The 13,655-nt window shown below is 42.1% G+C and overlaps 1 pseudogene; it reads right to left on the bottom strand.

Annotated features, from left to right (window-relative positions):
* Positions 1–380: 380 nt before the first annotated feature.
* LOC137522094 (uncharacterized) lies at positions 381–1,694 on the bottom strand (annotated as a pseudogene).
* Positions 1,695–13,655: the final 11,961 nt, after the last annotated feature.

Raw genomic sequence — 13,655 nt, 5'->3', positions numbered from 1 at the left:
CAGCCTAGGCACTGGAGACTTACTAGGGCTCGCTCCTAGTACACAGTCCTTCTGCCCTGGAGACTCAGCAGCACCTCCCATTTGCAAAGAGTTATCACACAATACCTTACATGAGTCCGGGACTCCGGGTGGGGATGCAGGCTCCACGGGGGTTAGATTAGGCTCATACTGGGCTACTAACCATCCCAAGTCAGTACCCAACAAAAAATTTGTGGGGATGGCATCAGTTACCCCTACTTTCCTCATTCCACTGCCGGCACCCCAGTCCAGGTGGACCCATGCAGTGGGTATGGCTGGGCTGACACCCCCAACTCCTTTGACAGCCATAGTCTTGCCAGGAATGTACTCCTCCGGATTCACAAGCTGGGGGTGCACTAGAGTCATCTCTGTCCAGTGTCCCTCAGGCCGGTGGTAACTGTATCCCCAACAATGACAGGTTGCAGATTCTCTGCATAGTCAGTGGCATTTCTGGTAGCACACAAAGCAGTTTGGACTTCACTGGGGTTTGAGGCCTCACTGGATTTTGGGGCCTCCCTCTTCCTCTCTAGGCAAGTCATGCTGACACCCAGCTGGAGGGGAGAACAGATCGCTAAACCTCCATAACCTACCCTGTCACATACAAAGCATTTCCGGGTGTCAGTGGTTGGTTGCTTGAATCCAGGAGACAGCAGTGCTTGCCTCCTCTGGGTGATGGGTGAAGCAGGTTTAGCGATCTGTTCTCCCCTCCAGCTGGGTGTTGTAGTCCTCCAGGACTCGGATGCTCGATGGGCTGTGTAGGAATCAGCGACTTTCGCAGCCTCATCCACAGTCTTTGGCTCTCGGTCCAGTACAGAGAACCAGACCTCAGCAGGACAAGTGTGTAGGAACTGGTCCTTGATCATCAGTTCCTGCAGGGCATCAAAGGTTTTGACTGACGGTCCTTTAAACCACTGCTGGAAGGCAGTGCGCAGGTTGCAAGCATGATCCAGGTAACTGTCATTAGGATGTCGCTGCGCTGTCCTGAAATGTTTGCGATACACCTCTGGCGTGAGGTGGTATCGCTTAATGATGGCTTGCTTAATTGCCTCAAAGTCCGCTTCTTCCTCCTGGGGGAGACTCACAAATGCCTCCAGGGCCTTGCCTCTCAGCCACTGCTCTCGGGGCACCCCATACTGATGACAAGTCCTTTCAAACCCCTGTAGGAAAGTGTCTATGTCAGAGTCCTTGTCCATAGCGGGGAACTTATCCAAGGGGATTCTGTGGACTCGCTCACCTTCGCGTTCTGCGGGTCCAGCAGACTGGTTCTGCTGCTGAAGTTTAGCCAGCTCCAGCTGGTGTCGCTGTTCCTTTTCTGCTTGCCGATTTTCCCTCTCTGCTTGCCGATGTTCCAGGATCAGCTTAAGGCGCAGTTCGGGATCAGCCGAACCTAGTAGCTGTAGATCAGCTTCCAGAGATGTCATCTCCATGTTCGGTGGATCACCCAGGACATCGTCTCCACTCGCATCCTGTGGCGGGGGCTATTCCTCCTCTGATGTGTTGTGAGCTGCATCTGCTAGCGTTGGAGCACGGGCTTGCTCTGCCTCGTCATACTCCTTGAGGGCACGAACTAACTGTTCCTTAGTCTGGCCTCTCACCGTCTCGATGCCTCTGTGCTCACACAGGTTGAGTAAGTCGTTTTGATTCTGTTTCTTATAGCTGGTTGCTTTGTGAGCCATCGTATTGCCAAATAAAAAGAAAAAGGGGGGAGGGGAAGCAAAATGCCAAGTGTGTACCTTTGTGAAAAAAAGTCATTTTTCTTTCAATTGCGAACGCAACCAGTTTTTCAATGGTGTATTTGTTTAACATAGCAAAACAACTCCTCAAAAATATATGGTGTTGGTATATGACCCCAGAGAAGATAACACAATTTGACAACAAAATGTCCCCCCAAATTGGTACACATATACATATCTTCTACCAATGTCCCAAAATTCAACCACTATGGATTGAAATACAAACATTTATGAATAAACTCCCAATCTCATTGAAAAAGTTTCCTCCAGGTATGGTCATGTTTTATCTGAAGACTCTGGATATACCTCCTCAAGAAAGATTAATAGCAAACCACATTTTCATAGCTACAAGAAACCTGATAGCTCTAAATTGGAAATCCCAAACTATTCCCACTCTTAGAGAAATCCTAAGAAAAGTGGAATCTAATTTGTTAGCAGAAAAATCATGGTCAATCAAATGTGGTAACCTGAAATCTTTCTTGAGGAAAGCCACTTTATGGCCCTCGGTATATAAAGAATCCAAATTAATGGAGTTCTAGACCTCTCAACAAGAAGAACTCACCATTGCCCATGTAATGATTCACTTTACAGAAATAAACCAAGTTCCAACCTGATATTCCTTGTTCACACTGACACACAATATGAGACACCAAGAGAGAATTATAAGTTGTTAGTTGTTCTTAGTTGTTTTCTTTTTTTTCTTTAGTTTTTACTAGAGTAGATAGTTTGGTTATACATATTTCTTGCCTTATAATAATTGCCTCACAGCAACAATCTCAGCAACAAACATACAAACTTTAGTAATGTATTCATACTACAACCTAAGGAGACTAAGACCTCTCTTAACTCTATCTATGATCAAACAAACATACAACTTAAATATAATCCATGGTCTGTAGTTCTTTCCAATCATTTGGAACTACTCCCCAGAATCTCAGTGGGGAGGTTAAATCCTCCCATTTTCTGGGTTGAGCGGTCCCAATAAGCTCATTATATAAGGGAACTGCAGCATTAGTGGATAAATAACCAATCAACAAATTGAATCCTATACTCAAGAGAGGCAAATGATTATCCTGTTAATGTTTTTCTTCGGACACCATCTAAACTTTTTAAACTATTATTACTGTTAAGCTGTTGAAATAATAAACATAATATTAGTTTACTTTCAGTCACAGCGCCAGGGATTTACGTTGCAAGGAAACTCCAATCCACCTCCAGAGGCCCCTCCTATGCTATGGGTGCTGTGTGAGATACTCTCAGCCACCCAGTAAAACAAAAAGGAGAAGGTGCTCTCAGTGGATAAATGTCAGGCAAAGTTTTATTGGAAGTGATAAATAATAACAGTAAAACTCACATCATGAGGGTCCTACACCAATTAGGACCCTCTACGGTTAGATCGCTTCCCACCCTGTGGTACTCAGCAACAAATGCGATCAGAGATGCATAGGGACGAGAGCGGGCTATGCATCTCTGATCGCATTTGTTGCTGAGTACCACAGGGTGGGAAGCGATCTAACCGTAGAGGGTCCTAATTGGTGTAGGACCCTCATGATGTGAGTTTTACTGTTATTATTTATCACTTCCAATAAAACTTTGCCTGACATTTATCCACTGAGAGCACCTTCTCCTTTTTGTTTTACTGGGTGGCTGAGAGTATCTCACACAGCACCCATAGCATTGGAGGGGCCTCTGGAGGTGGATTGGAGTTTCCTTGCAACGTAAATCCCTGGCGCTGTGACTGAAAGTATCACTGTTTCTGTGGAGGAGAAAGGGTCCTACCCTTAACACGGCTGCAGAGGTTGTTGCCGTAGAAAGAGAAAGGAAGAGGATTTTGTGTATATCCTTGTGGGGCGCCTCTGTTTGCTACAAAGAAATAATATTAGTTTATACGCAACCACAAGCTTATTATGTGGACCCAGATGTCTGGTACATCATCAGTGAATAGCAACAACCTCAGTAACACATATACGAATTACAGTAATGTGTTTATAATAAAACTCAAAGAGACAAAGACCTCTCTAAACTCTATCTAATATCAAACAAACATACAATTTAAGTACAGTCCACAGACTGTAGTTTATTCCAATCATTTGGAACTACTCCCCAGAATCTCTGTGGGGAGGTTAAATCCTCCCATTTTCTGGGTTAAGAGGTTCCAACAAGCTCGTTATATTAGGAAACTGCAGTAACAGTGGATAAATAATCGATCAACAAATTTAGTCTTAGACTCAAGAGAGGAAAATGTAGTATACTGTTAAATTTTCTTCTTTAAATGCCATCTAAACTGTTCAACTATTAAGATCGTTAAGCTGTTGAAATAATAAACATAATCTTAGTTTATACGCAACCACAAGCTTGCTATGTAGACCCAGATGTCTGGAACAACATCAGTGAACAATCACTATATCACATACCAGACAACCAATCTGCTCCAGAAATGTATGGATACTGTATAATTTCAAGAAACTGATGTATTCCACAGACGTGTTATATTTTTACCTTGTCATAGCAATGTTGTATTTATACTTATATATATTTTGTCTGCAAAAATGAAGCTGCCTGTCAAAAGTTTAAAGTTTTTGACTGTATGTTATAACATTTTCCAATAAAAAAAATATTGAAACCGGTTTAACATAGCAAAACCTATTGTTGGCTGTAGATCATAATCTATCACTCCTATTTGCAAACAGATTTCACTGATGCTGTAAATTGCATCCCAGAAAATAGTTTAGGGGCCATTACCTCTTCAACTATAGTCATTTTTCTTTCAATTGCAAACACAACCAGTTTATCAATGGTGTATTGGTTTAACATAGCAAAACCTACTGTTGGCTCTAGATTCAAATCTATCACTCCTATTTGCAAACAGTTTTCACTGAAGCTGTAAATTGCATCCCAGAACATAGTTTAGGGGTCATTACCTCTTCAACTATAGTCATATTTCTTTCAATTGCAAACGCAACCAGTTTTTCAATGGTCTATTGGTTTAACATAGCAAAACCTACTGTTGGCTCTAGATTCAAATCTATCACTCCTATTTGCAAACAGATTTCACTGAAGCTGTAAATTGCATCCCAGAACATAGTTTAGGGGCCGTTCCCTCTTCAACTATAGTCATATTTCTTTCAATTGCAAACACAACCAGTTTTTCAATGGTGTTTTGGTTTAACATAGCAAAACGTACTGTTGGCTGTAGATCATAATCTATCACTCCTTTTTGCAAACAGATTTCACTGAAGCTGTAAATTGCATCCCAGAACATAGTTTAGGGGCCATTACCTCTTCAACTATAGTCATTTTTCTTTCACTTGCAAACGCAACCAGTTTTTCAATGGTGTATTGGTTTAACATAGCAAAACCTACTGTTGGCTCTAGATTCTAATCTATCACTCCTATTTGCAAACAAATTTCACTGAAGCTGTAAATTGCATCCCAGAACATAGTTTAGGGGCCATTGCCTTTTCAACTATAGTCTTTTTTTTTTCAATTGCAAACACAACCAGTTTTTCAATGGTGTATTGGTTTAACATAGTAAAACCTACTGTTGGCTCTAGATTCTAATCTATCACTCCTATTTGCAAACAGATTTCACTAAAGCTGTAAATTGCATCCCAGAACATAGTTTAGGGACCATTACCTCTTCAACTATAGTCATTTTTCTTTCAATTGCAAACGCAACCAGTTTTTCAATGGTGTATTGATTTAACATAGCAAAACCTACTGTTGGCTCTAGATTCAAATCTATCACTCCTATTTGCAAACAGATTTCACTGAAGCTGTAAATTGCATCCCAGAACATAGTTTAGGGGCCTTTACCTCTTCAACTATAGTCATATTTCTTTCGTTTCAAGGGTGTTTATTGAAAATATTCACAAGACAGGATATAACAAAGAAAGAAAAACAATTGCCCCACGCATGGGGAAATATCTCAAGATCACATGTCAAATGAACATTGGGTAATAACAATCTCAGCTATCTAAATAAAATACAGAGTAATAAAAAGGAAATGGTGAGATTTGCCTCATTTAAAATACACGTATATATATATATTTTTTTAAAGAGTAATAAGGGGGGAGAAGGGAAAGAGCAGGAGATGGGGGAGGGAGTTAGGGGGGTAGGGATAAAAGACTGCGCCCCGGGTGGGGATACCACATCATACCAGTGGCGCCTGTCAGTGGATAAGAGGAAGGAAAGGGGTGGGTAAAGGGAATAGAGGGGAAGGGTAGTTGGTGTACAGCAAATGTCATATACAAGTATAGGTTGCATTCACAATGAAAAGTGAGCTGAAAAAAGGCCGGCCTAGAGGCCCATCTAGTCCCACAAACAGTTTAAAAGGGTATATATATATATATATATATATAAAATAACTTGTTTTAAAATTAGTGAAGGGTGTAGGAAAGACCCTGGTTGTCTTGCCAGTCGATCCAGGGCAACCAGGTATTAAAAAAGAGATCCATTTTATCCAAAAGTTTAGCCTTGATGTGCTCAGACAGCATAGTCTGATTAAGACCTATAAATACTGATTCGATATGAAGGGTTGGTTTCTTCCATTGGGCTGCCAGGTGTCGTTTGGCTTGGGCTGCCGTGTACTGAATACATTTATGTTGTGAGGGAAGTATCCCTGAGGGCCTATTCCCTAACAGCATTATTGTGGGGTCCAGCGAAAAGTCCTTGCCTATAATTAGCTTAAGTCTATTCCAGATGCCATGGCAAAATATTTGGGCCTTAGGGCAGCTCCACCAAGTATGTAACATATCACCCCTTTGGCCACATTCTCGAAAGCAGAGATCGGCTTGAGATGGGTAAAATGTGTGTAGCCTGCAAGGAGTATAGTAAGTCCTATGGAGCAGTCTCAGGGATGTCTCTATGGAGGAATAAAATAAGGAGTTTCTAGTGAGAATGGAGCAGCAATGGGCCCATCTCTCATCAGTTAGAGTGACATTACAATCTGTTTCCCAATCCGTCTGAGCCTTTAATTTAGAGTCTGAATTGGACTGGGATATTGTTATATACAAGTCTGATATAAGACCAGTGTCCAATGGGCCATTTTTGCATCTTACCTCGAATGGAGTATAGATAAGAATATCATGCTCAGTGTCTAAGGTCTGTAGAAACCTAAAGATCTGGGCCATCCGGGCATATTCCTCCATAGGGACATTGTGATCGTCTGCAAACTGAGCCGAAGAGGCCAGCCTGAAGGCCGACATAAACTTACCAAGTCTGGTAAATCCTCTAGATATCCACCACTGAAAATCAGTTGTGCGGTGACCTATAGAAAATTCTGGGTTATGGAAAATATTTGTCATACACGAGACTGGCGATTGAAGCTTATATTTATATCTAGCTGATTCCCAGAGTTTTAGCGAGTGGTAAGAGATTGGAGACAATTTATTGATTAAGTGCTTAGGGTATTTCCTGGCCCACATAATGCCTGACAGAGATAGAGATTTGAGCAATTGTGTTTCTAGATCGACCCATAGTGGAGCAGAGTGGGCAGCATTGATGGCTGCTAATGGGGCTAATTGGGCTGCCAGATAGTAGTTCACTAGGATAGGTGCATTTAGGCCGCCCAAATCTTTAGTCCTAGCTAGGGTAAGATATTTTATCCTTGCCCTCCGCTTTCTCCAAATAAAGAGTTGTATTAAACGCTGGAGATGATTGAGAGGTCCCTTCTTGATGGCTATAGGAAGTGCTCTAAAGAGGTATAGAATTCTCGGCAACAAGGTCATCTTAACTGATGAAACTCTACCTAATATAGATAAAGGGTAGGTGTTCCAAATTTCTAAATCTTGGGATAATTTGTTGAGCATAGGAGGGTAATTGTGATCATATAGCTTTCTTGGGTCTAAGGACAAATTAATTCCTAAGTATTTAATATACTTAGCCTGGGGTTGTAGTCCCAGTGAACGAGCCAAGCGCTCAACTTCAGTTAAAGAGGTTTGGGAGATCATTAATTCTGATTTTTCCAAGTTCAGTTTAAACACAGAGAAACGAGAAAATGTATTAATAGTGTTCAAAAGGTTAGGTATAGAGGTATGGGGAGACGTCAGGGTCGCAAAGACGTCATCTGCAAATAAAGATAACTTGTATTCAGTAGGTCCTATCCTAACTCCTAGTATTTCTGGAGTTTGGCGGATCTTCACCGCCAAGGGCTCCATGACCAGTGCAAAGATGCCCGGTGAAAGTGGGCACCCTTGCCTGGTCCCCCTCTGGATGGGAAAAGAGGTTCTAAAGGAAGCCGGGAGTTTCAAGGACGCCGAGGGTGATGAGTAAAGAGCTTCAATAGCCTTTAGAGAGTTTCCAGTGAAGCCAAATCTCCGCAAGACACCAGCATATATGGCCATTTTATCAGATTGAAGGCTTTTTCCATATCTAAAGCCAGTAAGGCCAAGGGCTTAGAGTGCTTTAAACAGTAATGTTGTATGCTGACTATCTTGCAGATGTTATCTGGGGCCTGTCTCTGGGGGATGAATCCCACCTGGTCTCTATGGATAAGGCCAGGGAGAACAGTGTTAAGTCGTGTGGCTAAAATTGAGGTCAAGAGCTTATAGTCAATTCCAAGTAATGAAATTGGCCTATAATTCTTGGGCAATAAAGGGTCCCTTTGGGGTTTCAGAATGACCACAATTGCAGAGGATAGGAACTCAGGCGGGGGAGTTTCCCCTTTCATGATCGAATTATAGAACTTAAGCAAGTGTGGAGCCAATGTGGATTCGAATTTTTTATAGTAGATAGCCGTTAGGGTCAGGTGTAGTGGGATTAAAGGAGACACCATGAGTGGGTGAACCACGTCATGCCGATGGTACCAACCAGTGGGAAGGGGTGGAGTGGGTATAGGGGGAAGGATCAGGGGGAAAGGGAAGGTGAGAGTTGGGTGGCTTTGAACAGATAAAGGGTCATATCGTAGTATTTACCTGAGCAAACATGCCCAGGGAACAGTCATAGCCATGTCATTGAGATATGGAGTTGCAATTTGGTTCGGAGTTTTAGATAATCCGTTAATCCCATTTGCTAGAGGGGTCAGAAAGCATGTAAGGTGTAAGAGAGACCTAGGTTATCTTGAAAGTGGATCCATGGATCCCAAATTTTATAGAAATGTTTCACCCTATCTGTTAGTTTGGCTCGAATGTGTTCTGAGAGCATGGTTTTATTCAAGTCCTGGAAGACCGTGTCCGTAAAAAGGAGACGGTTCTTCCATTGGGATGCCAAATGACGTTTAGTCTGTGCCATTATAAACCGAATCAATCTATGAGTTGAGTTCGATGTGGCTTGTTGCTTGTTTCCCAAAAGACAAACTGATGGTTCCATAAGGAACCGTTGGTTGATTATGAGGGATACTCTATTTGCTATGAATGACCAATATTGTTGTGCTATAGGACACTCCCACCATATATGGTGTAAAGTATGTTCAATGGAAAAGTTTAAGGGATGTTTCTATTGATGAGTAGAACAGATAATTCCTAAGTACTGTTGATGAGCAATGAGCCCACTTGTTTTCTGAAATGACCATATTACAGTCTTTTTCCCAGTCCAGCTGAGCTTTCAATTTTGGTAGGGAAGGGGGATGTGTCAAATAAGAATACATTTCTGAAATAAAGCCTTTGTCAATGGGTTGATTTTTGCATCTGACTTCAAACGCAGTGTATATGAGTACATCTCTTTTTGTATCAAGTTTGTGAAGGAAATCAAAAATTTGACACATCCTATAGATTTCCCCGGCTGGAACATTATGATCAGACTTAAATTGTTTGGGTGTAGATATTTTAAAAGAGGATAGGAATTTTCCCATAGTTGTGAAGCCTTTATTAATCCACCATGCATAGTGGGAGGTAGTATGGCCTGGTGGGAAGTCTGGGTTTCCAAAAACATTGGTCATACATGAAACCATTGATTGGAAGAGGTGAGAGTATCTCAGTTTGGTCCATAGACTTAGCGAGTAGGCAGAAATGGGTGAGCGTTTCTTTATATATGCATTGTGGATCGTTGTGGACCACATGATACCTGGGAGAGACAAGGGAGCAAGGAGGGATGATTCAATTTCAACCCCTATGGGAGCTATATGTTTTGCATTTGCTGCTGCTAATTGAGATAGTTGTGCTGCTTTGTAGTAATTTATCAATAAAGGGGCGTTTAGGCCACCCTGGTCCCTTGTTCTCGTGAGTGTGTCAAATTTAATACGAGCTTTTCTCTTTCTCCAAATGAATTGCTGTATTTGTGTTTGAAGGTGCTTCAATGGACCTTTCTTTATTGGGATCGGTAGGACTCTAAACAGATATAGTATCCGAGGTAAAAGGGTCATTTTGACAGAGGTGACCCTGCCCAAAAGGGAGAGAGGGTAGGTATGCCAGAGATCTAAGTCTTTTAATAATTTTGTATACATAGCTGGATAATTACAGTCATATAGTTTAGTAGGGTCTATTGGTAAGTTGACTCCTAGATACTTTATATATTTAGGTTGATATTGGAGACCGTGGGACTTGGCTAAAGTTTGGCCCTGGGCTGGTGACATTATGGAAGCCATTAATTCTGATTTATCACGATTAAGTTTAAATCCCGAGAAAAATGAAAAATGATCAATAAGTTGTAAAAGGTTGGGGATTGTAGAGTGAGGGTTTGAAAGTGTAAGCAAGATGGCATCTGCGAACAGTGACATCTTATATTCCTTATGGCCAATCTAGATCCCTGTCACTGTAGACGTGTTTCTGATTTTCTCTGCCAATAGCTCAATCACTAAAGTGAATAGGCCTGGGGATAAGGGGCACCCCTGTCTTGTGCCTCTTTGGATTGGAAATGTCGTTCTAGAGGAAGCTGGGATTTTTAAATGGGCCATAGGAAGAGAATACAAAGCTTTGATCGCCTGAAGGTAGTTTCCTGCAAACCCATATTTTTCTAAGACTGATAACATGTAAGGCCACTTGATCAAGTCAAAGGCCTTTTCCATGTCCAGTGCCTGCAGTGTCAAGGGTATTGTATTGCGCTGACAGAAATGTTGTATATTTAGGGTCTTACGGATGTTGTCAGGTGCTTGTCGTAAAGGGATAAACCCCACTTGGTCCTTATGTATTAGGGCCGGGAGTACCCTATTGAGCCTGGATGCCAGTATTGCTGTAAATAATTTATAATCCACCCCCAGAAGCTAAATTGGGCGGTAGTTCTTTGGTATCAGTTGATCTCTCTGGGGTTTGGGGATCACCACTATTGAAGATGTTAAAAATTCTGGGGGGGGGGGGGGGGTGTCTCCCTTCATTATGGAGTTGAAGAATTTTACAATATGGGATGATAGGGTGGACTCGAATTTTTTGTAGTATAGGGCGGTGAGACCGTCTGGGCCTGGTGATTTTGCATTTTTTGTTTTCTTGATGGCCTCGTGGAGTTCCTCGGACGTTATATCTGCATTAAATTGTTTCACAATTTCTGGGAGAAGGGTTTTTTTGACATTTTGATCTAGAAAATCTGACTTTTCTTTAGTGGCACTATTTGGATCATCGTCTTTATATAAAGTTTTGTAATAATTAGAGAAGGTCTCATAGATTTTGTCAGGGTTGGTGGTAATTTTCCCAGTGGAATCTCTGATTTTTGTAACTCTGTTGATGGTTTGTTGGGCTCTCAATTTTTGGGCCAGCCACCTCTTGTGTTTGTTGATTTGGTCATATGCTAGAGCATTTGTCCATCTCAGGGCCTTCTCACATTCAGAATTTAAAATGGAGTCCAGCTGTAGTCTAAGGTCATATATCTGTTTAGAAAGGTACCTTGATGGAGAACTTTGGTTTAGAAAATTAAGTTTGGAGATTTTATGTTCCAGGTTTGAAATTGAAATGTTTCTGTCTCTCTTGTGTTTAGAAGCTATCTGGATGAACTTCCCCCTAATTACAGCCTTATGGGCCATCCACTGCGTCGCAGGTGAGGTCTCTTCGGAGGAGTTTTCTCTAAAATAATGATCGAGGGTTGTTTCTACCTCCTGATAGACCTCGGGATTATATAAAAGAGACTCATTGAAGCGCCAGGGAGCCCTTTGGGTTTTTGGTGTTAAAGTGAGAAGAGAGGTCAAAACAGGGTCGTGGTCTGACCACGTGCACAAGATATGTCTAGAGTATGCAAGTGAGGGGGCACAATGGGCAGAAATCAATATAAGATCAATTCTGGAATAGGAGTTATGAGGGGCAGAGTAAAAAGAATACCCTATGTTGGTCCCATTGTGCTCCCTCCAGGCATCCACCCGAGAGAAAGTCCTGAATACATAGTCAAAAGTGTCCCTGCTTTTCTTTGACTCAGAGGGACGCATCTTTAGTGTTTTGTCCAAATTGTCATTAGGAGCCATATTGAAGTCTCCTGCCCAAATGAGGGTGTCATATTTCAGTGTTATTAATATATCTGAAATCTCTTTAATTATTTGCGATGTCTGAGTTGGAGGAGCATACACATTTACAACACACAGAGTCTTATCCTGATAATTGCCTAGGACTATATTATAGGTGCCCTGTGTGTCTTCCATGTGAGATGTCACCTAGAAGGGAAAAGAACCCCTTAATAAGAGTAGCTACACCTCTTTGTTTTTTATGGTAGCTAGAGAGGAAAACTTTGTTATATTTATTATGTAATATTTTTGGAAATGACAATTTGGTAAAATGCGTCTCCTGTATACAAATAATGTCAGGGGTAGACTGTAAATAAAGAGAAAATGCCTTTTTTCTCTTTTGGGGAGACCCCTAGCATTGTGGGGAATTATGTTACATGTCCTCGTAAGATCAGAGGAGAGAGGCATTTAGCACAAAATGGCAATTGGTTACATTCAGATTGGTGGAATGGATCAATGATCCTCAGAGCTGAGCTTTTTTGCAAAGGAATTCTCTCCCACCCTTCCCCCCTGGGATTCCCTTTGTATTCCAGGGTATCAGATATCCACCTCTGCCTGACCCCTGCAAGTCACCTGCCCACCAGAGACATCCCACCTCTGGTTTGTGATAACTGACATTTCAACTGCTCCAGTTCCCAACCTGCTTACAACAAGGAATTACCGGTAGCAACCTATCTTCAAAGCCCACCGCTCATCTTCAGGCTGACAATTAGGAATTCTTGAACATGTCATTTTTTTCAGGGACTGCTAGAAGACAGTTTGTAAGTGCACAGCTGGGAAAGTGGCTGAGCGCTGTAGAATCAGACAGGGAGCAGTGGAATTCCTCTGAGGCATCTTTTACTAGCTGCAGTGAGTCCTGATCTCTGCTGCCTTTAGTATGTGCAGTATAAGTTGTTATGCTGGGTACACATGATGCGATTTCCCGCTCGATCGACTGGTCAATCGATTATTTCTGACATCTTCAATCAGGTCCTGATCGATGCAGCCATCGATTTACTCATGTTAAGTATGCAAAATCGACGGCTGTATCGATCGAAACCCAATCGAACATGTCAGAAATAATCGATCCCGCCGATTGAGCAGGAAATCGCATTATGTGTACCCAGCATTACTCTGTGCCTGTACTGATAGTACACTAGGTGCAGTGTGTGCTGATCTCTGCTACCTCCAATATGTACAGTATAATCTGTTACTCTGTGCCTGCACTGATAATTAACTAGCTCCAGTGTGTACTGATCTCTGTTATCTCCAGTATGTACAGTATACGCTGTTACTCTGTGCCTGTACTGATAGTAAACTAGCTGCAGTGTGTGCTGATCTCTGCTTCCTCCAGTATAAGCTGTTACTCTTTGCCTGCGCTGATAGTAAACTAGCTGCAGCGTGTGCTGATCTCTGCTACCTCCAGTACCTACAGTATAAGCTGTGACTCTGTACCTGTACTGCAGTGTGTGCTGATCTCTACTAGTTGCACAGCAGAAAGGAGGAGGTGGCTCTGCTGTCCTGAATGGAGGACAGACGACTGGCTGAGGGTGTGCAGTTTGCTTATCACA

The sequence above is a fragment of the Hyperolius riggenbachi genome, chromosome 6 (genome assembly GCF_040937935.1).
Source record: "Hyperolius riggenbachi isolate aHypRig1 chromosome 6, aHypRig1.pri, whole genome shotgun sequence".
NCBI classification, from domain to species: domain Eukaryota; kingdom Metazoa; phylum Chordata; class Amphibia; order Anura; family Hyperoliidae; genus Hyperolius; species Hyperolius riggenbachi.
This window is presented reverse-complemented; position numbering and strand designations above follow the sequence as displayed.